The 27,969-nt window shown below is 40.4% G+C and overlaps 1 protein-coding gene across 35 annotated transcripts in view; it reads right to left on the bottom strand.

Moving 5' to 3' along the window:
- TENM3 (teneurin transmembrane protein 3) overlaps positions 1–27,969 on the bottom strand; it is a 2,220,601-nt gene that overhangs the window by 1,234,535 nt on the left and 958,097 nt on the right. For 33 of the 35 annotated variants that reach the window (XM_075127819.1, XM_075127816.1, XM_075127814.1 and 30 more), the window contains one exon: positions 16,017–16,179. The gene's annotated coding sequence lies outside the window, so the exon portion shown is untranslated. The remainder of the gene's footprint in view (positions 1–16,016; positions 16,180–27,969) is intronic. The other 2 variants (XM_075127817.1, XM_075127823.1) reach the window with 1 other exon arrangement.

Below are 27,969 nucleotides of genomic sequence, written 5' to 3'. Positions count from 1 at the left end.
ATCACACAGCCTTCAAAGAACTCCCTCATAAGCCCCGGCAGGGGTGTGTGCCAGCAGAGTGACAGCATCTGGGCCACCAGAGGGTTCCCACTACATGGTAGTAATCCTCCCTCGTAAATTCAGTACCATTAGGAAATATCTTTTTGCTAGCAGACTGGCATAGTGCAGCCCAGTTTAAACTAGAAAAATAGATTCAATTTTTGCATATCTCTAGCTTAGAAAGTCGCTAAAAATGTGATGTGCATACGTGCGCGCACACACACACACACACACACACACACACACTCTTTTTAAACCCATATACATGATGTGCACAGTTAAAAATATGTATTCCAGCTTACTGTTGAAAATGTATTATGGAAAATAATTATGTATTAGTAGTGTACTCTCTTTAATAGTATAGGAAATTCCTGCTCACACTGGTAATATCTGGCTTACCAACAAAAAGTATGTATGGATACATATCTGTATGTTATATTTTGCATGTTGGCCTGGATAATAAGGGTAATTTAAACATCTTAGTGTATGTTCCAGCATAGAGGGCTAAGGTGCCATGAGTTTTAATTTTTTAAAAACATAATAGACTATTCACAAACTTTAGCTCATTAGGGATAAAGGGGTTACTAGTCTGGGGTAATATTGTCCAAAGTGCTTAAGTCCCATTTTCAGAAGTGATTTATGCCCAAGTTCCATTGATTTTCACTTTTGAAAATTGGACTTATGTGTCTATGTCACTTAGGTTCTTTTGAAACTGTTACCCAAGGTTTTTTAATCCCACCATAGGTTTACACAGCCTCAGAACACAGGGAGGTCCAAATTGCGATGTTCTAATAATTTCTTAGAGATTTACCTACTGGTAAAATCATTCTCAGGCTAATAGCAGTCTGAAAGGACAAGGCCTTTGCTCCATTGCAGAATGTCATTATTGCATTAGAGCTGAATTGGCTAAACCCTCTGCCAGCTCCAACCAATCCCCAAAGATCACCTTTTTTTAACCTATTTGCTGGAGTGTGGAAGTAAGAGTAGTGGTGTCTTCAGAGGGAAACAAATCACCTGTTCCTCCCTCCCAGTTCTTTAGGGGTAGGAAGCTGGTTGACTTTTGTCATCCAGTTCCTTCAGCGGGCCAGCCTGACAGGTTTTTGGAGATGAAACTATATCCCAGCACCATCTTTGATGGCAGGCAGCCTTCCTGTTTCCAGTGGAAATGGAAATGTTCCTCTGGTTCCTACTGCTGTAATTGCACTGACTGTTAAAACTCTGGGACTGAGATACCCCAGAATGCAGTGCACTCTCAGGAAATAGTTTACATAACAGTTTTAATGTGATTTCCCAATAGCCTAGTGCACTAGGAGTCCAGTGGCAAATTAGACCAGAAGATTCAGTGGCAAATTAGACCAGGAAGAACTTGTCCTGTCTTCCATTGCTAATTATATGGGGATGGGAAGTTCACTTTCCCTGCCATAAAGTCCTGGATATGGAGGATATTCAGGAAGGACCTACCAGTTAATCTTCCATGAAGAATGGGGTAAGAAATTCAGCCACTTTCCAGCACTAAGAAGGGCTAGTGGACCAATTCAACACTACCTGAAAAATTTAAGTGGAGGGAGGTAGACACCCACTGCCTTATCTGCTCCATCCAATGAAGCCTGGGCTTTTGAGGTAGATGGATTCTATAAGGAGAAATTTGAGTGGAATGTGGAACCTGTTTGAGAGCCCAGGCATTCAGGTCCATTTTTCCTTGGTTTCTCATCTCAAAGCAGAGACAGAGAAATGAGGGCAGGGCTGGTTTTGTCACAAAACTATATTCAACTCAATATATTTTTGCTTTGAATTTTAGGCTTAACTTGCAACTCAAAGGACCAGATCCTCAGCTGTTGTAAACTGACCAAAGTAATTCCATTACTCCAGTTCATACCAGATGATTATCTGGCCCAAAGGCTGCAAAGCCACATAAGCCATAACTACAATATTTCATAATCCCCATTAGAACCAAAATGACTCAGTTTCACATAGTTATGTAACCTTAACTGTCTTCCTCCAATACCCCACTGGATCCACATTGGTAGAGAATACTAACTAAAGTAGGAAGACATTTTATGCTGGAGAGGACAGGTGTCATCTCCCATCTTGGCTACTGAAGTAGATGGAGAACCTGTAAAAAGCCATGTGAAAAGCGTTATTGCTTACCATTCATGTGTTGTTTTGTTTAGTCCATATCTATAATGTGCTATTTTTAAATTACAGGTTTCAGAGTAACAGCCGTGTTAGTCTGTATTCGCAAAAAGAAAAGGAGTACTTGTGGCACCTTAGAGACTAACCAATTTATTTGAGCATAAGCTTTCGTGAGCTACAGCTCACTTCATCGGATGCATACCGTGGAAACTGCAGCAGACTTTATATATACACAGAGAATATGAAACAATACCTCCTCCCACCCCACTGTCCTGCTGGTAATAGCTTATCTAAAGTGATCATCAGGTGGGCCATTTCCAGCACAAATCCAGGTTTTCTCACCCTCCACCCCCCCACACAAATTCACTCTCCTGCTGGTGATAGCCCATCCAAAGTGACAACTCTTTACACAATGTGCATGACAATCAAGTTGGGAAATAGCCCAACTTGATTGTCATGCACATTGTGTAAAGAGTTGTCACTTTGGATGGGCTATCACCAGCAGGAGAGTGAATTTGTGTGGGGGGGTGGAGGGTGAGAAAACCTGGATTTGTGCTGGAAATGGCCCACCTGATGATCACTTTAGATAAGCTATTACCAGCAGGACAGTGGGGTGGGAGGAGGTATTGTTTCATATTCTCTGTGTATATATAAAGTCTGCTGCAGTTTCCACGGTATGCATCCGATGAAGTGAGCTGTAGCTCACGAAAGCTTATGCTCAAATAAATTGGTTAGTCTCTAAGGTGCCACAAGTACTCCTTTTCTTTTTTAAATTACAGTAATGCAACCCCCCCAAACATGATCAAAGAACATCCAAACAAAAAACACTCCACTCTCCCTCCTGCCCTCCAGCAGAAACCAAGATGTATCGTTTTTGCCACATTAGGCATATTTGTGTAATATAATATTGTTTGTGTTTTTCATACAAGATGCCAAAGGATTTCTCTTCATAGTATAGACTTAACCATTTTGGTATTTAAAAAACAGAAAGCAATGGTGCTATTAAGGCTTAGAAAGTGCCTCCATGTGCCATACTTTATATGGATTTTTAATAACCCTTTAATATTATGGTTCCATAATATGGAAATCCACATTGCTAATATTGCACAAATTCTCAGCTAATAGCATTACAGTTCCAAAGGAGCAATTTTAGTATGTGAATGTGTATAAAGATTAATACACAAAACCCTGATAAATCTCAACTGGCCCATTAATGTGATAGTGGGCTCAAAGGAGTCTGAACTCCCTTAGCATGTGAATGACACATTTTCTTCCCCTTCCACTCCTCTTCCCTTTTATTTTATTTTATATTTATAAACTACCATAAAAAAAGGAAATTAAACCATGCAAAATATGTTAGAAAAACATCAAGGGGATAATCAAAAGGCATAAGCCACATTTTTCTTATTATACTACAAGCGATTTCAAACAATGCTAAGGATTTGACAAACATAAAATCAAGGAGATATAGAATTAAGGCTCACATTTCTTCTTCAACCCACCTCACTGTGCTTAAAGCTTCTGAAGGGCTGACAAACATTGTGTGATCTTATATATCATACACTATGTGCCCTGCAATATCTAGGTAGCACAGGTGGGTTAAAGCATGGACTTTCAGACTTGCTTCTAAATTGTGGTCCTTGTTTTTGTTGGTTTAAGTTAAATTCTTAGTGTTGTTTGAATTAAATCTTTTATAGTTTAATAAGAAAGAAATTAAAAACAAATAATCCTCCTTGTTATGTAAGGTTTGCTTTACAATATCAATACATGATGGCAACTTCTTGTCTCGCTGTCACATCCTGTCATTTAGACAATATTGCAGAAAAGCAATTTTCTGCTTCAAAAGCATTTTATTTTTTAAAAAGTTTGTCTCTGCACAATTTTCAGGTCTACTAGAGCTGCACAACTGTACACAGATGAGAAAGACCCAAAATAGGGCAATTTATTTGATTCCTCCTCTTCAAAACATTTAGCTGAGATTGCATATCCAACAGAGAAAGCTCAAAAAGAATATTCAGAAATGACCTGCAGTGACACACATCCTCTTTTTTAAAAAAATTTGCATTAAACATCACTCCACATTCTTCAGATAATCTAGATCTGTCTTTTGTTTAATGTAACCTTTGACACAAAATTTTCCCAGGATATTAACAGCTAATTTCTATTTTAAAGCAGAAACCCCAAGAACCAGATGGTTAAATACCCAATTATGGAGTTTTTCAGAGGAAGAATAGCCTAATTTTAACTTGTGCATTCATTTGAATCATGTTTCTTTCTTGTTACAGAGTAAAGGACAATGTGGATGGGTTAATACATTCTCCCAATGTTCAGTTCCTGATAATTCATCATTTATCACTGCCTGAAGCTAGTGTGACCTTGTTATCCTCACAGTTCTGCACTAACACAATAAGGGCATTCCACAACGGAGCAAAAGCCTTGTCCTCTAGGACTGCCTAGAGCCTGAAAATGCTTTTACTGTAGGTGAATCCCTAGGAAACTATTGGAGCTTCACGATTTGGACCTCACTGTGTTTTGCATTAACCTAGGGTGAGATTTAAAAACCTGGGGTAACAGTTTCAAAAGCATCTAAGTGACTTAGGAGCCCAGATCCCATTTTCAAAAGTGAAAGTCAGTGGATCTTATGCTCTTACATGCCTAAGTCATTTCTGGAAATGCATATAAACAGGCCACTTGCCTCCTGAGTGCTCCTGCTTGGTCAGGGTCTCTCCTGCCTTAGAAGGCTACTCCCAGCCCTTCTTAGCTGGAATTTTAGTCACAAATCTGACTCTGCTGGGCCCTACTCATTTCTACCAGTCTCTGCTCTACCTAAGCATCCCTCCACCTCACTGCAGCTTCCCACTGCTCTTCACAGAGGAATCACCTGATCCAAACAAGGTGTGCCTCCTTCATAAACAAGGCTGGCTAGCCCAAGCTCCTCCATTCCTTAGGAGATCAACCACAATCAGTCACAATGCAACTTAGACACTTCTGAAAATTTAACCCATGCCACTAACATTTTATACCTCATGAGCTGAACTTTCAGAACAGTTTATTGTTTTTAAAAAAATTAAAACTTGTGGCACATGGCTTCCACCTTCACATGAAACATACACTAATATGGTCAAAATCACCATTAATCTACAGGCTATAAAGAAGAACATAACATACCAATGTGCATCCATCCATACTTTTTATTGGTAGGTCACGTATTACCAGTTTGATCTGGAATTCCCTATTCTAATAACAAGAGTACAATTACTAAGGGCTTGTCTACACTTAAAACACTATAGCGGTACAGCTATGCTGATGTAGCACTTCAGTGTAGACACTATGAATGCCAATGGGAGGAGTTCTCCCATCAGCGTAAGTAATCCATCTCCTTAAGAGGAAGTAGGTTGACAAAAGAATTCTTCCATCAACCTAGTACTGTCTTAGGGGACTTAGGTTGGCTTAACAGCACCACTCAGGAAAATCCACACCCCTGACCAATGTAGTTAAACTCATCTAATTTTCTAGTGTAGGCCAGGCCTAGTAGGATCAGGAATACCTTTTTCAATGGTTAGAGAGATGAAATATTTTTCTTAACTATGCCCAACATATGTATTTTTAAAGGGGGGGGGTGCGTGCGTGCACAGCCCACATTTAACTCCATTCTAAGGGTAGGGAAATGCAAAAATTGAAACTGTTTTTCTACTTTAAACCCAGGCATTGTGCTAGCAAACTAGTACAGCAAAGATACTGCCTAATTTACAATGGAGGATTTCCCCCTTATAGTGGGAACCCCTTGGTGGCCTAGATGCTGCCATAGCAACTCCTGTGCCACCACTTTCCAGGCTCCTGATGCTGACGGGGTGCTCAGTGGGATGCTGTGTCTGGCTGATCCTCATCTGCTGGAATGGCCCTTGGAGCTGTGAAGAGCAAAACATGAACTGGAAGCTGCTGAGCATAGGCATGGCTCCTGGCAACCACAGGACGAGAGGAGTGTGAAGGATGTTGGGCTGTCAAGCAATTAATCGCACTGTTAAACCACAACAGAATACCATTTATTTAAATATTTTTGGAAGTTTTCTACATGTTCAAATATATTGATTTCAATTACAACACAGAATACAAAGTGTACAGTGCTCACTTTATATTTATTTTTGATTACAAGTATTTTCACTGTAAAAAAAAAAGAAATATTTCTCAATTCACCTAATACAATACTGTAGTGCAATCTCTTTATCATGACAGGTGAACTTACAAATGTAGAATTATGTACAAAAAACCCCTGCATTCAAAAATAAAACAATGTAAAATTTTAGAGACAGCAGGTCCACTCAGTCCTACTTCAGCCAATCGCTCAGACAAACAAGTTTGGTTACAATTTGCAGGAGATAATGCTACCTGCTTCTTGTTTACAAGGTCACCTGAAAGTGAGAATAGGCATTCACATGACACTGCTGTAGCTGGTGTCGCAAGATATTTACATGCCAGACATGCTAAAGATTCAGATGTCCCTTCATGCTTCAACCACCATTCCAGAGGACACGCGTCCATGCTGATGACGGGTTCTGCTCGATAACAATCCAAAGCAGAGCGGACCCGCACATGTTTATTTTCATCATCTGAGTCAGAGGCCACCAGCAGAAGGTTGATTTTCTGTTTTGGTGGTTCGGGTTCTATAGTTTCTGCATCAGTGTGTTGCTCTTTTAAGACTTCTGAAAGCATGCTCCACACCTCTTCCCTCTCAGATTTTGGACGGCACTTCAGATTCTTAAACCTTGGGTTGAGTGCTGTAGCTATTTTTAGAAATCTCACATTGGCACCTTCTTTGCATTTTGTCAAATCTGCAGTGGAAGTGTTCTTAAAACAAACATGTGTTGGGTCATCATCTGAGACCCCTATAACATGAAATATATGGCAGAATGCAGGTAAAACAGAGCAGGACACATCCAATTATCCCCTAAGGAGTTAAATCAGAAATTTAAATAACATATTTTTTTTTAACGAGCATCATCAGCATGGAAGCATGTCCTCTGGAATGGTGGCTGAAGAATGAAGGGGCATATGAATGTTTAGCATATCTGGCATGTAAATACCTTGAAACGCCAGCTACAAAAGTGCCACGCAAATGCCTGTTTTCACTTTCAGGTGACATTGTAAAGTGGGCAGCATTATCTCCTGCAAATTGAAACCAAACTTGTTTGTCTGAGTGATTGGATGACGTAGGATTGAGTGGACTTGTAGGCTCTAACATTTTACATTGTTTTATTTTTGAATGCAGTTTTTTTTGGACATAATTATACATTTGTAAGTTTAACTTTCATGATAAAGAGACTGCACTACAGTACTTGTAGTAAGTGAATTGGAAAATACTATTTCTTTTATTTTTATGTTACTAATATTTATAATAAAAATAATTGTAAAGTGAGCATGGCACCCTTTGTATTGTGTTGTAATTGAAAACTATATATATGAAAATGTGGAAAACATCCAAAATGTGTATATAAATAGTATTCTATTATTGTTTAACACAGCGATTATTCGTGATTAATTTTTTAATCACTTGATAGCCCTAATTACAGATTATAAATTCTGACAGTTTGGCCTAGAACATCTTAAGAGAACAGTTTGAATGACAGACACAGAATATGAATTAAAAGACAAACCATAAAAAGAATAAAAGACCTAAAAGCTGGACAGGAAAGAGGAGAAAAATAAATTGTTTTTAAAACTTTTTTTTATCTCCAATGACTCAGTTGGACTTCATGAATATTTAATTATGGAAGGAACTAACTAATGTAACCCTCCATATGTCCTGCTAGCTACAGCAAACTTTCAGTTCAGCTGTTGGCTGCCATCAGTCAGTCACAGGCCACTGACAATTTAAGAGTACCAATTCTTGATTCATTTTGTTTTTTTAAAAAAATAGTGCTGTAGCTGTGGAAATTAAAGCTTAACAGGAATAAAAGCAAGCAAACTGGTGATGCAGAAATCCATCTAGCCTTAAATCTTTTCCTTCTCATAAATTGTATTCAGTTCACCCTTACATTTGCATAATTTTGCCGTGGTTTACTGTTATATAATACACATTACTTTGGGATAACATAATTCATGCCAGAGTATCATGGAAACATTCCCCAGCAGAGCTGATTGCAGTTGTGATAGTTTTGATACTAATGTAATTAATTTTATTTAACAAAAAGTGATGTCCAGATAATCAAGGTTCTATAACTGCCTTTTTTTCTTCACAGGCCACCCTCGCTATTGTTGCAGCCTTAGGGCTATCATAGCCCTCACCAGTTCTACAGTCTCCCCTATATGGGGAGACTAGGTGGTAGATTTGCAGATCCAACCCTCCACTTTTTCCTCCTGGGGCTTGCCTCCACTACACCATAAAAATTCTAGTGTGTACATATAGGCTGTCAGACTCCTGTCTCTGCCCACATGCAATGGAACTGCACTGTATAATTAGAGGAGGGCAGATTTAATCACACTGAAGGGAGTGCATGGAATTTGAACCATTATGGTGATGAAGGCTTCAAGCACAATCACTGCTAGTTTAAAAATATATGTGGTGGTGGGGAAATGGCGATTTAAAAAAAGACCTCTCCTAGACCAGCCTAATTGAGGATGCAGCAGCCACAACGATAAAAACTACCGATAAAACAAAATACCAAGATTTGAAACAGCAGAAGGCACTCTAGAACTTGTCAGAACCACTCCATTGTGACTTAAGTGTGAATGGAGCTTCTGTAGCTTTCTGTAGCTACCTGTCCTGTAATATGTAGGACAGTGCCACTTCAGGTCTGCCTTGGATCTTGCAAGACCAACAGGACCCAAATAAGGAGTTGCAAATTTACTTTGGTCCTCAACTATCAACACACAAGACGATTAAGGTACATGGTTGTATCAATATGCAATGACAAAGCATCTTTTTGACAAACACTACGAAGACAGGTGCCTTAGAAATGTTTATAGATAAAAAAAATCAATATTAGAGATAGGCTGAAAAAAACTGCCCACCTGAACCACCTTGAAGTTCAGAATGTTTGAAATCCACATGTGAAATTTGCAGCTTAAGCTCATTCCTAATCATCATACAAGAAGAAAACATCTTCAACATGTACTGATGAACTTTCATGATGTTAAGAAACGAATATCATCAGGTTGCATTACAATTTGATTATTTATTCCTGAAGACAAATTCAGAAGTCTGGCAGGCAAATCCCCAAAAGACACTGTGAAGCTTACATTCTGCTAAGTTTTGCATTAGACTGCTTTGCTTTAGACTAAAAACTTAAAGCAGAACTATCTATCATTGACATTTCTGAATCTTTTTCTCTTATTCTCTTATTTAAAGCTGTCTGAGAAAGAAATATTCCTGAATTGTGAAATTCAGATCTGATTGTTGGAATAGACCTTTTACCCGATGTGACTTTGCCTCCCATTCATCTACCCTTGGGGCAATATAAGAACAGCCATACTGAGTGAGACCAATGGTCCATCCAGACCAGTATCCTGTATTCTGACAGTGTCCAATGCCAGATGTTTCAGAGGGGATGAACAGAACAGGTAATCATCAAGTGATCCAATCCCTGTCACCCATTCCCACCCTCTGGCAAACAGAGGCTAGGGAAACCTATCCCTAAGTAATTAAAATTAAACTAAACCCCATGCATATTATGTGATTAGAATGGCAAAAATGGAAAGCAACTTAATATGGAAAAAAAATTGTTCCACATTAACCATGAAACAGACATTTTAGGTAGTATAGTATAAAATATTTTATTGAAACACCACCCAGAAACTGAGGCAAAACTACGAAAGTATACACAAGCTTATCTTGACGTGGATGCTTTAGACAGCTACTTCTCTCCTTGAAGCACTGTCACATGGTCAGCTGTTTTTTTTAATGCTGTTGTTTGAAAGCTTTCAATGTAACTTCATAGAGTACAATATGTTTAATTATAGAAAGATTTGAATAAAACTCATTTTTGAGCTTCCTGTATAATTAGACAAAGCAACTTATCAAAGTTCTCTCCAAACAAGAGACTTATTTTGTATGATTTCCATAGCCGCATCTCATTTTTCGAAGCATGTGTCTAATAGAGACAAGCCAATACATTGAAATGATTAATTTATTTAATGGTTTTCACTTTTGAATGTTCTTGAATTAGCTAAGAACCAATTGTGAAATTTTTGAATGTATTTGTTATTCAAAATTATTCATGGATTTCTTCTGTGAAGTGTTCTTGCTCTGAATATTATTCACAAATACCTCACGGTGAATATCCTGAAATTCTCTATTGGTTAGCCATGTAATTTACCAGGTATTTTTTCAGTTCCTTTATTGGATGACTTACATAATTAATCAAATGTCATTTTTTTAATTCAATACATAATTTTAATTCACTTTCAGAGAATGTTTTAGGTTGGAAACTTGAAAATATTCTTTTCAGGTGTGTACACTGGAACAGCTCAAATGTTTGCACAGAATGAGCCTAAAAAAGTCCTGAAAACAATTAATCAAAATTTGCTTTCTAATGTAAACAAATATTAGTGCAAAAATTTCCCTACTATTTAGTAGGCTCAGTTTCTAATAGGACCACATGGATCACAATGATTTCCTGCATCTTTTTTTTTGTACTTATTATATTTACTGATTGTATTTGGTATGTTTCTTGCATTATTCCTCCTGTTTTCTCTACCATTTAACAGTTTTCACAATTATTTATTCAAAAATGAAATAACATTATACATTAATTTCTGTCAGATTCTCATCAATTCAGAAAACACAAGGAAAACTATTTAGATAAAAAGGAAAACTTATAATTCTTCTCTAGCAAAATCCCTTATTTAATCTTAATGGAGAGCAACTATGTTTAGTACTGAAGATGGTTTATGTTACTGGAAGCTAATGTAGTGAGCACCATCAATCAATATTTGTACCAAACTGCACGGAAGTGTCCTCATTAAGATTAATCCTCCATGTGTAGTTTGGAGCAATTGGCTTCAAAGGGTAAACTTGTCTTTAAAGCTTTCTGTGTAGAACTGCCACTAGATTTTGCAAATCTTTTGAAGAATAGTCTTGGACTTTTTAAAAAAAATAAAATATAATCAGTGAAAGGTTAACACCATTCTGCTGTAATAAATTGAGACCAGCAATTGGCTCCCCATCCTTAATAACTTGTTCCACATTCAGGCAGGAAGTTTTGTTTATTTTGGTTTGGTTTTTTTAAAGGCCCATGAACTCTCCAGAATGCCTATGATACTAGTGCCAAATTAGTTATACAAACAAAACTTTAAATATGTGTGAAAATTCAAAGGAAACAGTGTGCAACGGATCACAGAACCATCTGCCAGATCAGACTGAGATACATGACTGAGACAAACAAACTGAAAATGGAAAACAAAATTAGAAAAATCATCACTGTGCGAAGTCACTCCTTTGTCTTGACAGCTAGATGTTGCCGGTCATTTTCTACTCATCCTATAGGTAAATAACTCTGATTTTTGTGAGTTGCTTGTGCATATTCGGTTTGGAAAGCACCTAGCATATTGTGATAGAGCTGCACAAAACTGGTTCAGCAAACAGTTTATTTGACAAAAAATGCAGTTTTGGTTGACCCCAAACTATTTATGAATGTGTGTTGAGGTCATCAAATAGTTTCAACCAAAGAGAAAAACATCAAAATGTTTCAGATTGTTGAGAAACAAAACATTTTGTTTCAAGTACTGGCATTTGGACAACTACAAAGGAGGACTAGATTCACAAAACAGCCTGGGGAGAGGGAAAAAAGTAGGATTAGGGCTCTCTTTATAACCTTTAATCCAGTGGTTAGCAAACTCACCTGGTTCAACTCCCCCTCTGCCTTAGGAGGAGATGGGATTTGAACATGGGGTTTCTGTCTCTTAAGTGAGTGCCCTATCAACTGGGCTATGGTATAAGACTTTCTCAGTCTTTCCCATTGAAGCTGTTCTACTTTTTATAAACAATTAAATAGCCACCAGAGCAGGAATTTGATCTTGGGTCTCCCTCATCATAGGTGAGAGCCCAAGCTGCCATGCTATGGAGTCATTCTCATTTTCTTTTCCTGGCCCAGTGACTCTGAATTGTCACTGTGAATGACAATAGTTATTGGGCCAGAGAAAGTGTCATCTCCGCGCCCTACCCCAACCCACCCCAAAGAAAAGCAAACAGGTCAAAATGAAACATTTCATTTCATTTTTTAAAAAAAATGTTTTTGGTTTGACCCAAAAATGAAGTCTTTTTAAATTTTTCAGAATTGCCACTGAATGGAAAAATCCATTGTTCACCTAACTCTAATTATAGGTACTGCCAGAAATGAACCAACAAACAAATAATAATGCCACTTTAATCCACTCTGATCACATACCAGTTTCTACAAAGCTGCTCTATGAACCTATTTTGGGCATTTTATCAAAATAGACCATAGATTCATAAAGGTATTACCTCAAATAGCGGAAAAAGCAATCACAACTGATCCTATGCTCAACCTATTAGTCTTGCTCTGGAAAGAGCTTTCATAATTTAAATTTCATAATTTAAAACAATGAGCAATGATTCATGTACCCATTCAGGGGACCTAGTGGTAACAGGTATAGATGCCAATAAATGGACAAATAAGGAGAGACTGAGGGTCCACAGCTGTGTCAAACTGTTGAAGCATCTGCTAAAGTTTCAATTTTTTTTTTATTTTAAAGAATGCAACAAACTATGCAAAGAGTTAATAATATGGCTGAATTGTAACTTGCACAGTACAGTCATTACTAAAGCTATACCATTCACTTTTGTTTACATCCTTTACAAAAACAAGCAAACTATCTGAGCTGATTGCCTGAACAGCTCACAACTCTAACACTGCAGCATCACTTTTTTTAAAAAAATAAAAAATAAAATGAACCACACTAGAAAATCAAATAATTGATTTTTTTTAAATGGAAGAGCAGTGTTTTCCCAAATTGGTTTTTGTTACTTATCCCTGCTTAATGTGATTTCATTTTCTCCTCCTGCTGACTGCCAAAGGTCTGGCCATGGACCACCCATCTCTGCACCAACCGCTAGACACTCAGACACATTATGGCATCACATACACCCAAGCAGCACTATTTATTTTCTTTGGGGTTGCAGGAGAGTTAGTGATTGTGGAATTTATCCCTATAAGGACCCAAATCACGTAGGTACATGCTTAAGAGCTCTCCCGAATAGGGACACTTTCTGTTAATGAATCATACTGTGTCATCCCTCAAATTATACATAGCTCAGAAGCAGCATAATGCGATGCAGCATAGCAAAATATTACTAGATGCATAGCTACAGAAAATGCATTCGTTCAATTCTATACTTATTCATTCTTTCACTTATTTATCATTGTAAAAATGATCCTCAATCAGAATGTAGGGTCTCCTCTTCTTATTTCCTTAGCCAGTCCAAACAAAGTCATGGGGAGCCTCAGAACCAAGGTTGGGATTAAATTGCCCAAATGTCCACCAATATTACTGCAATGACAGGCACCACTAGACAGCAATTCCTCCTCTGTTGGAAAGACTTTTCACTGTTGGTTCATGCTACAATAACTTTCCTATAGCTGCATCTTTTGAGGCTGGTACAGTCCGTTTATAAAATAGCATACTTCAAGGATAGGTATAGCCATTAAAATGTCAATCTGTGCTGACAGTTACCATATAGCAATGAATGAGGTACCACAGTTATTTCCCTGTAGTCATAACAGGAGTTAATTCAAATGATTGTAGTAATTCAGATAATACTGAATGGTAACTATGGGCAAATGTTTACTTTTTTATGACAACCACTGTAGATTAAATAATTAAAATACTTAAGTTATTTACAGCCTTGGAACACCCCTGCATTTAACACTACTCAACGTTTTTTAAAAAAAAAAACAGGTTAATTTTTATCGAACAAATCATTTAAAATATTTGTGTATGTTATAATATATAAATTACTCCTGAGTGACTTTGTCTCTCCACACGTCTGATTTCAATACGAAATATCTCCTTAGACACACTGGGTGTGATTCTATTCTGTGCCTCTTAGAGGTGCAGCATAGAACTCACAGCCAGGGGTGGGAGCTCAAGTGGCTTTAGTGGCCTCTGGCACAATTTAAACAGCCCTGAGGGGCACTTGAAGTTACAGTAGCCTTCATGGACTTCCCAGAATCTCTGCAGGAGTGACTGCCGCTGTCCCACCACTTACATGTCCCTTACACCGAAGCTGATGAGGGGTGGTTCAGAAGGTAGCCTGCAGCTGTCTTCCTTAGCTCCTACACTGGGGATATTCTTTCCCTCCCAGATTTGGGACTTTAAAGGCCATTTTATACTATTCCAAGCTTTTTATCAAGCATTCAGGAACTGGAGCAGGGATGAGAATCATAGAATCATAGAATATCAGGGTTGGAAGGGACCTCAGGAGGTCATCTAGTCCAAACCCCCTGCTCAAAGCAGGACCAATCCCCAACTAAATCATCCCAGACAGGGCTTTGTCAAGCCTGACCTTAAAAACCTCAAGGAAGGAGATTCCACCACCTCCCTAGGTAATGCATTCCAATGTTTCACCACCCACCTAGTGAAAAAGTTTTTCCTAATATCCAACCGAAACCTCCCACACTGCAACTTGAGGCCATTACTCCTCATTCTGTCATCTGCTACCACTGAGAACAGTCTAGAGCCATCCTCTTTGGAACCCCCTTTCAGGTAGTTGAAAGCAGCTATCAAATCCCCCCTCATTCTTCTCTTCTGCAGACTAAAGAATCCCAGTTCCCTCAGCCTCTCGTCATAAGTCATGTGTTCCAGTCCCCTAACCATTTTTGTTGCCCTCCGCTGGATGCTTTCCAATTTTTCCACATCCTTCTTGTAGTGTGGGGCCCAAAACTGGACACAGTACTCCAGATTTCAGAGTAGCAGCCGTGTTAGTCAGTATTCGCAAAAAGAAAAGGAGTACTTGTGGCACCTTAGATACTAACAAATGAGGCCTCACCAATGCCGAAGAGAGGGGAATGATCATGGGCCTCCATCTGCTGGCAATGCTCCTACTTGTACAACCCAAAATGCTGTTAGCCTTCTTGGCTCATATCCAGCTTCTTGTCCACTGTAACCCCTAGGTCCTTTTCCGCAGAACTGCTGGCCAGCCACTCAGTCCCTAATCTGTAGCAGTGCATGGGATTCTTCCATCCTAAGTGCAGGACTCTGCACTTGTCCATCTTGAACCTCATCAGATTTCTTTTGGCCCAATCCTCTAATTTGTCTAGGGCCCTCTGTATCCTATCCCTACCCTCCAGCATATCTACCACTCCTCCCAGTTTAGTGTCATCTGCAAACTTGCTGAGAGTGCAATCCACACCATCCTCCAGATCATTAATGAAGATATTGAACAAAACCAGGCCCCAGGACAGACCCTTGGGGCACTCTGCTTGATACCGGCTGCCAACTAGACATGGAGCTATTAATCACTACCTGTTGAGTCCGATGATCTAGCCAGCCTCCTATCCACCTTACAGTCCATTCATCCAGCCCATACTTCTTTAACTTGCTGGCAAGAATACTGAGTCACCCACTGGGCAGGAAGAGGTTTATATAAGAAAAATATTATCACATGTTGATTACCTCTTACTAGCTATAGCTCAGTACATGTTTTTCAGAAAGAAATAAATATAGTTAAATAAACCTAGCTATGATTAAAACAGCAAACGTGTCCTGCATATGTTTTGTGTATGGACTCTTTCCCTCATGTTTATCCTAGAAAGAAATGCAGGTCACCACATTTTTTTAAAACAAGTTGCTTTTCATCAAGGAACTGCTTTTCCCTTGTGGTCACTCACCAATATTTACAAGGTAAGGTCACTTTGAATGCCACCAGCAGATGAAAAAACAGGAGGAGGGACTCTTTTAGTCTTCACTGAGCTGGTGGATTCTGCCAAAGTGATAGTCGACATTGACATTACACTAGGGACAGGTTGTCGTAGTCTCACAGCCCTCGCTCTGCTGTGGAAAAACAAAACAAAAATAGAGAAGAAAAAAATATGTACATATTTTTCATATAAAGGTAATGCAAAAGTATTAAAAACCAGACCTTTTGAATATAAATAAAGCTTTAATCTTGGCTTTGGAAACAGTTACCTGAAACCTACTTTAAAAATTAAGATTTAAAAAGACTCCTACAAAACTGATTAACCTCCTGTAAAATTATCCCATCACTTTGAGGGCTTAGGAAGAAGGAAACAGCCATAAACATCCTATGTACCCAGCTAGTGATCAAAGGTAGACAGAAGAGTGAGAATTTTACTGAAAACAGGGAAAGACTCAGATTTGTAGCGAATTTTATATATTATATACACATATAGGGCAAGCACCAACCATATTTTATAGCTACATGTGGCCTACGGAGAAGCATAAGAAGGGAAGACTGAAATTATTAATAAGGCATTTTTATTTATTTATTTATTTATTGCATTTTTCTATCATCTATGTGAATTATTACCTATATGCCTGATATGTCCTAAAAGAAAAAACTGTGATGAATAAATAAACAGCTCTAGAAATCTTCAATAGGGTGCTTTACCTTGCAGGGAATATTATCATTGGCTTTTGATACAATTTCTGCTGCAGGGAAAGACTTTCAAAGCTCAGAATGCTGAAGTATTGCCAGGCGCTCAAAGACCCCCTGCTATGCGCGTCAAACTAAGAAATCTCTCTGAACTTGTCGAATTAAAAGTCATCTCTCTCTCTCTCTCTCTCTCTGCAACCCCTGCATGAGCTGGGAAGCTCTGTCCTCATTTTTTAAGGCCTTCCATGGTAAACAAATGGAGCCTGGAGCATCTTTATTCTTTTCAGTCACATAATTAAAATTCTTTTAAAAAATATAATTGAAGGCAATGAATTTCGAAAGGAGGTTCTAGTTAATAATGCGACTAAAACAGTTTGAGCAGACCACATAACTTTACCATTCAATTGTGTTTCAAAGCTAAAAGCAAAACAGCTTGTTAAGATCCTGGGTAAGTGTCTTTTTTTTTTTTTTTGATTGTACATCAAGAGGATGCTCCAAACTTAAACATCTCAGCAGGATTTATGCTTTCTGGAATGTCATAAGACTTAATTACTGAAACTGCAAAGAGGAGTAAACTATTAAAATATGAACAAAGCCACACGAGATCCCCGGTTGCTGCAAATCATTATTTATCTATCCCACACCTAAATTAAAGAACTTTAATTTATGTTTGTGTTTTCTTGGCAATGCTCTTTCATTCATCCACAATGTTGCGTGCAGTCACGACCTTGCAAACAATTTTATATCTAATAGTGCACACAATGTTAACTTACTGTGTGTGTTGCTATTGTAATGACTGGCAGTAATAAAATATTATATGAATTTATCACACATCTCCACTCCCCTCAAAAAAAAAAAAAAGCTCATCTGTAGCATTGATCTGGTAGGGGTGTGCAGAGGTGCAGCACCCACCCATGCTCCTGGAGACATTGGACCTTAGGTAGTCACTGCCTCCAGCATCCTTGTGGTAGAACAGCTGCTTGCATTCTTGGAGGAAATCCTGTGTGTGTTCTTCAGGATTCAGTGCAACTCAGATGGCTGGTGTGGAGTTGGGAATGGGACCCTCTGGGAAAGGAAGAGCCACGGTAGCAGATACCCAGCCTACTCACTACACTAAGAGACAAACAGGGGAAGGCCCCCCTCTGCCTCAACAGGGCAGAGAATAACTGAGTTCCTAAGCTATGGGCCTTCATTTTTTAGTAACACTTGGTGATTTGTGACAGCATGTTGAAGTTCTCTATTTATGAATGTTTGTAATAACAGCAAAACCACAAATACATAAACGGGTGAAGAAAGAAAATCATTAGCCAGAACAAGAAACAATCCCTTTTACCATTATGTTCAATGAGCACATTAATCAAACCATATTATTACTACAGCAAACCAGTCTTTTACTCAATTGTCCCTTGCACAGTGCGAAGGACATTGGGCAAAAGGAACCATGTCAAGGGGACTAATCTGTATCTGATGCATCTCTTAAATAAAAACAATGTGGCCCAAAATGTATATTACATACCGGAGGTAATAAGAGTTTGCCATATGAGTGAAGGCTCTAATTTCACTGGTTTCACTGGGCCTTCACTGAAAACTTCAGAGAAGTGAGTTGCTTAGACAAAGACTTGAATGAAATATGATTCAAATCCATGAACAATGATCAAAAACTATTTGGCCTGCCCAATTTTCTTCTGTATATCTGTTAATATAAAGTTTGATAATAATGAATGTACATGTTATTTAAAAAAATATTTCCTTGCCAAGATCATAATCTGTACCAGTGTCGCTGAAAAGGGAGAGGTGTGCTTGACAGGGATAATTCCCTGGGCCCATATGGCTTTACAGGTCTTGAACTTCCCCTGAAAGCATTGATTATTTCAGGTGTAGACTAGAAGATGCCTAAACCAACATTGACAACACTTCTAAAATCAGATTTATAAGAGAATTAAAAAATAAATCAAACCAACCAAACACTTTAGCTAAGGTAATTCCTTCCTCTGGACCTCCAGTGAATCTTTCTATATTTGTCTTCTAGGCTGTACACAATTTTGGACAAGACTGCCTGGATATTTTGTACAGTACCAGCCGCACTGTTAACATTTACATAAATAAATGTTTACAAAGCACTTAGGAATGTAGCTGGATGAAGAGCTGATTTTTTTTAGTTTGCTAGCAGTTTCAAAAACAATTTTGGTTCAACCCAACCCAAACCCAAAAATTCTGAAAAATTTCATTGAATCAAAAAAATAAAATAAAAATCTGTCTTGGGTCAAATGAAAAAACATTTACCCAAATTATTTCATTTTCAACCATTTATAAAGGGTTAGACTACAAAGTGTCAGGTGACAGAGGAGGTAGTGGTATTAACATTATAACTGTTAGCTCAGTTAGAGTACTTGCCCAACAAGTGACAGACCCAGGTTCAATTCCCCTTCTGCATGATAAGAGGGGTTTGAACTTGCATCTCTTATCTCCCAAGACAGTACCCAAACCACAAGGCTATAAACTATTCTGAGGTGGGTCTCTCCATCTCTCCACTGAACTTTGTATAAAATATGTGACTAATCACTGGGTAAGAGAATGAGAATTAAGTGGCTAGGGCTCTAACCTGTGAGAGGGGAGAGACCAATTCAAATCCATGCTCCTTCACTGGCTGTTTTGTGGATCTAGCTTTTTTTTCCCCCCCGGCTGAAACTATTTGGCAAATTTGTGTTAAGTTTGTGAATAGTTTGGGGGTTGGGGAAAAACTGCATTTCCTGGCAAATCCACTATTAGTCTGAAAAACTTTGCCCAGCTCTGCTCAAGAGGGAGTTTGGCTGGAGTGAAGGCATACCATTTCTATTACCTGTATGAGATCTCAGTTCATACAGAGTTGAAATCATCTAGTTTACACCTGCATATTCAGAACTTTAACACAGGCATAATTCCCATACCAATATTATATATGTTCATTTGCATAGTCATTTCTCTGTTAGCAACACAATACCTCTCCTGATAAGGAAAGGTCCTCTTTACCAAAGCTAAGCACATTTTAAAGAACTCCTTTGAAAAAAACGACCAAGGACAGAGTGAGGGAAAGGAGACAGAGCAGGGGAAGGAATGGGAAATGGAGCAGGAGGGCAAGGGAGGCAGGAAAAAGACACAAAGGAAAGGAAAAGGAAAGTGTGAGAGAAAGGTGAGGAGGAAGGGAGATGAAGGTGGAAGGAGAAGAGGGATAAAAAGAAATAAGTGAAAGGGTCGGGAGAAAGGGGTATCACAGTGTAAGGTGAATGTAAGGGAGTCGAGGTATCCCCACTGTGTTTTGGGCCAAAATTTTGTTGCCCTACTTGACCAGCACTTTTTTCCAGCTTGGTTTTTTTAAAAAAGGCAGTGAATAAGAGTCTTTATTTTCTTATAATTTCTGTGAACGCTTTCCAGTATCTACATCTGAGTCAATCCACTTTAATCCCCCCCACCCTTCATTTCAACTGGTTACTTGAAGTGCTATGGCAAAATGTTTAGCCTCAGCCTTTAAGGATTTCTGCTTTTTGTTTCCACTTGTAAATTGACAAAAGCTATGGTACCCATCTTGTGCATTCTTACACATCTTACTGAAGTGGAAAAAATTGCTTTTGACCACTATCATCACTTGGGAGGTTAAAATATGGATTATTTCAGAGGGCAACTTCCTTTAAGACATTCGCTTTTTAAAAGCCTCTGCACTCTCACACTCCAAGAAAATGACATATGATGCCAGTAGCAAATAAAGGTTCTTGGAATAGAACTCCTCAAAATAAACCTTTTCTTCGGTCCCCGAATTCAAAGCACTGTTGTCTGAGCCAAGGATCCTAAAGGAGTTGTTTTGATGATCCAGATAAATAACCTCTGTTTCCGGAGGTGTGGCTGGAGAGCGAATAAGTGAATGGATGTTCAAAACACCAATTCAAAGCAGAGGGCAAGACAATTTGCATTTTCACACAAATGTTAGATAAACCAAATTAGCTGTTCTGAATCTTTTCCAAAAGAAGCAAGCAGTGCTCTCCTTTGTACTGTGGTTAACACTGTTGCAAGGTGAGAGTGTGTCAGAAATTATCAAATGAGGCTTGCCTGAATTTCCAGTGACCAGAATGTTATTCCACACAATGTCTCTTCTGTGTCTTCATGAAACCATGCCCTTTTTGCTAAACTCTGAGATTATTTTTTCTTGTGATCATAGCAAAAACCCAGCCTACTATTAGTCATTGCATCTAGACCAGAAGAAACAGAAGGAACAACTGAAAGAAGTTCGCTACAGGCAGATGAAACTAGACTTCTCTAGGGCTCAGCAAAAGCTGTGTCAACACTTTGGGCCCATCACCATCAATACAGACTGCAGGTTTCCATTTTGAAGTAGGTTTAAGTAGAATAACTTTCTAAGCCAGGGGTGGACAAACTATGGCCCATGGGCCAGATCCGGCCCATCAGGGATTTGGATCTGGCCTGTGGGATTGCCACCCCCAAGGCACCGCTGGGCTAAGGCAGGCTCCCTGCCTGCCCTGACCCTGTGCCGCTTCCGGAAGCGGCTGGCACCATGTCCCTGTGGCCCCTAGGGAAGGGGGATGGGGGGCAGAGGACTCCACACGCTGCACTTGCCTGCAGGCATCGCCCTCCACAGCTCCCATTGGCCAGGAACGGGGAACTGCAGCCAATGGGAGTTTTGGGGGAGGTACCCACAGGCAAGCGTGGTGCACAGAGCCTGCTGCGCGCTGCTGCCATCCTGGAGCCACTCAAGGTAAGCAGCGCCGGGCCCAAGCCCACACCCCAAACCCCTCCTGCAACCTGCACCCCAATCCCCTGCCCTGAGCCCCCTCCAACACCCCTCACTGCACCTCAACCCTATGCCCTGAGCCCCCCTTAACTCTGCATCCCCTCCTGCACCCCAACTCCTGGCCCTGAGCCCCCTCATACACCATGCAACCCAACCCCTTGCCCTGGGTCCCTTCCTGCACACCACAACCCCTTCCCAGACCCCACACTCCCTCCCGCACCCCAATCCCCTGCCCTGAGCCCCCTCCAACACCCCTCACTGCACCTCAACCCTATGCCCTGAGCCCCCCTGAACTCTGCACCCCCTCCTGCACCCCAACTCCTGGCCCTGAGCCCCCTCATACACCATGCAACCCAACCCCTTGCCCTGAGTCCCTTCCTGCACACCACAACCCCTCCCAGACCCCACACTCCCTCCCGCACCCCAATCCCCTGCTCCAACCCTACATTCATAGCCCTGCAAGCAATTTCCCCACCCAGATGTGGCCCTCGGGCCAAAAAGTTTGCCCACCCCTGTTCTAAGCCATTTCAAATCCAGTATTGTATTGCATGAGCACAGTTAGTATGATTTCCCCCCGAAATTACAAACTCTCTGGAGCATTTCAATACTGCTCTTAAGTATCTAGATTGGAAAATCAGCAAATCACTCCAGCTTACATAGATATAACCAGGGAAATAATACGTCCATCTGGCTTTCGTTGCACAGGACCTAATTAACTACAGGGCTAGCTGGAAGAAAGATCCATGGTTCTGGCCTCTCATAGGACCCATTCAGAGGTGACATGTAACTGTTGATAGCATGTGTGTGTATGGGGCGGGGGGAATGTAAAGGTTCAGCCACCCCCCAAACAGCTTGAGTCATACCTCCCCCCTTAGCTTTAGTCTCCCCTCCCTGCAGTGGCCAACCGTTGCTGCTGCCTCTCCCCATGGAGTGCAGCTTGTAGCACAGCTTGCAGCTCGCCTGGCCTCCAAGGTCATTGTACTGGCTTGGATCTGCCAGCTGCCACACTGGGAGGGGATCCAGTGGTACCATGTGACTAAGCAGGGCTGAGTCAACAGGAAACCCACACACAGAAGTGGGGCAACTCCAGCCCTGCCCCGATCCCTTGGAGGCTGGGTGATGTCCAGCCATGGCTTCCATGGTCCCCCCTTCCTGTGCCACCCTGTGGCATTGGTTAAATTCCTCCAGGTCCCTGTGTGAAACCCAAACACTGGGGCAGGTGCCAGGCCACAAAGGCCAGTGGTGATCCCGTGGGAGGCCCAGCCCTGCAAGCCTCAGGCAAGAGTGGAATTTGCCTCCCACCTGCAACTCTGCTGCATGTCATGGCCAGCGTGAGCTGGGCCTGCAAAGGCAAAGGACAAAGGGGGGAAGCTTGCTATTGCTGGCATCTCTGTTTTGAAATAAACTACTGTGCACTTAAATTTTGAACCTATACCCCACTATATATATATATATATATATATATATATATATATATATATACACACACACACACATATAAACTCTGGTAGAAATCTGGGAGGGGCGGGCACGTGACCCTGCATGACCCCACACACGTTGCCTCTGGACTCATTTTAGGGGTAGGTGGGAAAAAGTTATTGTATCTTTCTCCACTTCTCCATGAGACTAACATAACACTGTTACCAAGGTGCATCAAAATGAAAGGCAGCAATAATGCATCCTGGGAAGGAAGAAGACATGACCCATCAAGAAGAGAAAAAGGGAACAGAAAAGGAGGGAGGGCAGGACGGAGAGATCTTTGGGAAGGAGGGAAAAGAGACAATGTTGTAAATTGAGCTGAGAATAATAGACAAAGAACAGATGGGAAGAGGAGCTAAAACAACAAAAAGAAAAGCAGAAAGAAAATCAAAGATGAGAGGTAGGGACAGGACAGAAAAAAAATCAGAAAATTCTTCACGCTAGAAACATCACCTCTTGTCAGTTACACAGAAAAGCAGTGTTTATGGAAAAGCCAGATGAGTGAACAGAAAACAGCAAAGGGAAAGTGAAGCACAATTCACTTGACCAAAGGTAAAACTAAGAAGAAATGAAAAGATATATAAAAAGACAGAGAGACAACAATACAGGGATTGGGGTCAGATTTCTTTTGCCACTCCAGTGTTTCAAAATATTTCCTGGAGGTGTACCCACAGATACCTTCATTAGAGCTTGAAAAAATTTTTCAAGTAATTTTTTCTCCAACCATTAGTATCTTGCCCTGCCTCTCTTGCCTCTTTATTTCAGTCTGACTCATTTACTAGGGATATGCCACTGGATCTGTTTGAAGGTCATGTGCGGATTTGGACATCATCTCATAGCTACTTTGTTTTTTCTATGTGTTATGAGACAAGGTGGGTGAGATAATATATTTTATTGGACCAAATTCTATTGGTGGAAGAAATTATGCCTCTTCCACCAAGAAAAGTTGGTCCAATACAAGATGATATCTCACTCACCTTGTCTCTCTTGTATCCAACATGGTACAACAGCGCAGCAAACAACACTCTTCACCTGAATTTTCAGGCTGCTTACACCATTGATTCTTAAGCAGTTTGTTTAAAACCCAACTATTAACATTAACAATTTAATTTAAAATCAAATGATAGCAAATTCAAACTATGAAACACAGGATGATGTATTCCCTACAAAAATCTCATTTGGTAAGTAAGTAGCTACATTCTGCACTTGTTACAATTTCTGCATGGTTTTAAGGTGCTGCACCATATAGAATACATTGTAGTAATCCAGCCTTGAGATTGGATCTCACCTTGATTTCTCACCTCGACCTCTAACCTTGAGGTGAGATTTGGATACAAAATAAAGGCTATAGCATTCTTGCCAAGCACATATGAAAGCACTCTTGACAACTGCTGCTATATAGGCACCTAGCATTAGATGCATATCAAACAAGACACCCTCCCCAGCTTGTGAGCCTGCATGACAAATGCCACCATACTCCACAACTGGGGCTACTGATATAGTCCCAGTGAAGTCACCAATCGTTTTTTCCAAATCAAATGATGGTAATATATAGCATTGAAAGGGGTGTACTGTCTGAGAGAAGTGATTACCACTTTCCTTTCATATGAAACCAAGGCTAGGAACATGTCAATTAAAAAAATGAAAAGCTAGCAACCATTCAATCTTGAAAATTCTGAATAAAACTAACTCTTCTAAAATCAAAAAGTAAATACTGACTCTGAATGGACCGGGGTTGTTAGTTTGTTCTGCCTTCCTATTCACACTAGCTCTCCAATATGCTAATGCATATATTCCCTCTCAGATTTTATATTCCCTCAATATTATTTATTTTTTAATTTTTTCCCCTTTCCAATTTGGACCTGACTCCCTTTACTGATTTTCTCCATTCATAAGAGCCCTTTTTATCTCCGCACTGGGACCACTGCCTAGGTATCATCTCCCCTGGGTTCTGTACTTTATCATCCCTCTGTTCCACAGTCTTGGTGCTCTTTATATCAGTGTCTGCCACCTAGCTTTGGTGCTCCCTTTCTTTACTCTCCCACCACCACCCCTTTCTTTGTGCTGTGTTGTCCCTAATTCTGCCCAGTCCCACATGCCTTGCTCCCTATTATGCCTAATCCCATGTGCACTGTCCCCGCACTATCTCTCACCCTGGTCTCTTCCTGAGAGTTTCTGCCACCACACTGAAGGAGCTCTGGCACCAGCTTCCATCCCTTTTCCAGCACAAGATGCTTCACACAGTGCCACAGGTTTACCTTGGGACTGGGTAGAGATGTTTCCACACCACTCATATATTGGAGGGAGACTGTTCCTAAATAGTTTGGACTCATAATGGGGCTTGGAAGTAAGGCCATGGTATCAAAAAATTATCAAGTGGGTCAGAAAGCCTGCATAAGGGGTGAAGTAGTGGCCACTAGTCCTGCTTACTGGAATAGAGATACTAAAAAAACAGTGCTGTTGTCCAAAAGCTTGCCTTTGGGTTCGGAGTGTCTGAATTTCATCCCTACCCCTAATCTTCAAGGCTCTCTCTCCATAAAGTCTGATTAGACTTTGAGCAGGGAGGATGAAGGTTCACTCTTTTGATATAAGTGTCTTTTAAATGGTAAAAATCAATTTTAAAAGGTTCTCATGCACAAAATCTTTACACTGCCTTTCATTTTCACACCCATAATGTCACAAAGTGTGAGGAAACAGAACTCATAAAGACAACTGAAATATAGATACACCAAAATATATTTCTAGCTTTTTTCCTTTCATAAAAATATATATTAACTAGAACTGTTTTTTTAAAGTAAGTTTGTAATTGCAGTATTTTTTCCTTGGATACATCCTGCTATTTTCCCTGTTGATTTAGGAGTTCTTTGAACATACTCAAGTTGCAGCTCCCTCTATAAAACTCAGGCTGAACCAAAGATTGTATAATGTATATTTGTCACATCCAACACTAAGGGTGGGGGAGTACAATGAATGGAGGCTGACACAGTTATAACAGTCATAACAGTCAGGCACACAGCATTGGTAAGAAACTGTTTTTGTTGATTCTCACATATTGTTAGAACTATTCATTCTGCCATAATATTGTATAATGCATCACAGAAGAAAATATCTGGATTAGTGACAGCACATAAGGAAGTAGTAAATTCTGGAAGATCTTTGTAGCCAGAAATAATTCATGTAATAATTTAGAGAAATAATGAAACAACCAGGTAAACTACATTTTGTATTATAATACAAATATTTCCTCTTCAGAGAAATCATAGAATATCAGGGTTGGAAGGGACCTCAGGAGGTCATCTAGTCCAAACCCCCTGCTCAAAGCAGGACCGATCCCCGACTAAATCATCCCAGACAGTGCTTTGTCAAGCCTGACCTTAAAAACTTCCAGGGAAGGAGATTCCACCACCTCCCTAGGTAACCCATTCCAGTGTTTCACCACCCTCCTACTGAAAAAGTTTTTCCTAATATCCAACCTAAATCTCCCCCACTGCAACTTGAGACCATTACTCCTTGTTCTGTCATCTGCTACCACTGAGTCTAGAGCCATCCTCTTTGGAACCCCCTTTCAGGTAGTTGAAAGCAGCTATTAAATCACCCCTCATTCTTCTCTTCTGAAGACTAAACATCCCCAGTTCCCTCAGCGTCTCCTCATAAGTCATGTGTTCCAGTCCCCTAATCATTTTTGTTGCCCTCCGCTGGACTCTTTCCAATTTTTCCACATCCTTCTTGTAGTGTGGGCCCCAAATTGGACACAGTACTCCAGATGAGGCCTCACCAATGTCGAACAGAGGGGAACGATCACGTCCCTCGATCTGCTGGCAATGCCCCTACTTATACATCCCAAAATGCCATAGGCATTCTTGGTAACAAGGGCACACTGTTGACTCATATCCAACTTCCCGTCCACTGTAACCCCTAGGTCCTTTTCTGCAGAACTGCTGCCGAGCCATTCGGTCCCTAGTCTGTAGCAGTGCATGGAATTCTTCCGTCCTAAGTGCAGGGCTCTGCACTTGTCCATCTTGAACCTCATCAGATTTCTTTTGGTCCAATCCTCCAATTTGTCTAGGTCCCTGTGTATCCTATCCCTACCCTCCAGCGTATCTACCACTCCTCCCAGTTTAGTGTCATCTGCAAACTTGCTGCGGGTGCAATCCACACCATCCTCCAGATCATTAATGAAGATATTAAACAAAACCATCCCCAGGACTGACCCCTGGGGCACTCCACTTGATACCTGCTGCCAACTAGACATGGAGCCATTGATCACTACCCGTTGAGCCCGACAATCTAGCCAGCTTTCTATCCACCTTATAGTCCATTCATCCAGCCCATACTTCTTTAACTTGCTGGCAAGAATACTATGGGAGACCGTGTCAAAAGCTTTGCTAAAGTCAAGGAACAACACGTCCACTGCTTTCCCTTCATCCACAGAGCCAGTTACCTCGTCATAGAAGGCAATTAGATTAGTCAGGCATGACTCGCCCTTGGTAAATCCATGCTGACTGTTCCTGATCACTTTCCTCTCCTCTAAGTGCTTCAGAATTGATTCCTTGAGGACCTGCTCCATGATTTTTCCAGGGACTGAGGTGAGGCTGACTGGCCTGTAGTTCCAAAGATCCTCCTCCTTTCCTTTTTTAAAGATGGGCACTACATTAGCCTTTTTCCAGTCATCTGGGACCTCCCCCGATCGCGATGAGTTTTCAAAGATAATGGCCAATGGCTCTGCAATCACATCCGCCAACTCCTTTAGCACTCTCGGATGCAATGCATCCGGCCCCATGGACTTGTGCTCGTCCATCTTTTCTAAATAGTCGTGAACCACTTCTTTCTCCACAGAGGGCTGATCACCTTCTCCCCATGCTGTGCTGCCCAGTGCAGTAGTCTGGGAGCTGACCTTGTTCGTGAAGACAGAGGCAAAAAAAGCATTGAGTACATTAGCTTTTTCCACATCCTCTGTCACTAGGTTGCC

This window comes from Caretta caretta, chromosome 4, assembly GCF_965140235.1.
Source record: "Caretta caretta isolate rCarCar2 chromosome 4, rCarCar1.hap1, whole genome shotgun sequence".
Taxonomy (NCBI): domain Eukaryota; kingdom Metazoa; phylum Chordata; order Testudines; family Cheloniidae; genus Caretta; species Caretta caretta.
This window is presented reverse-complemented; position numbering and strand designations above follow the sequence as displayed.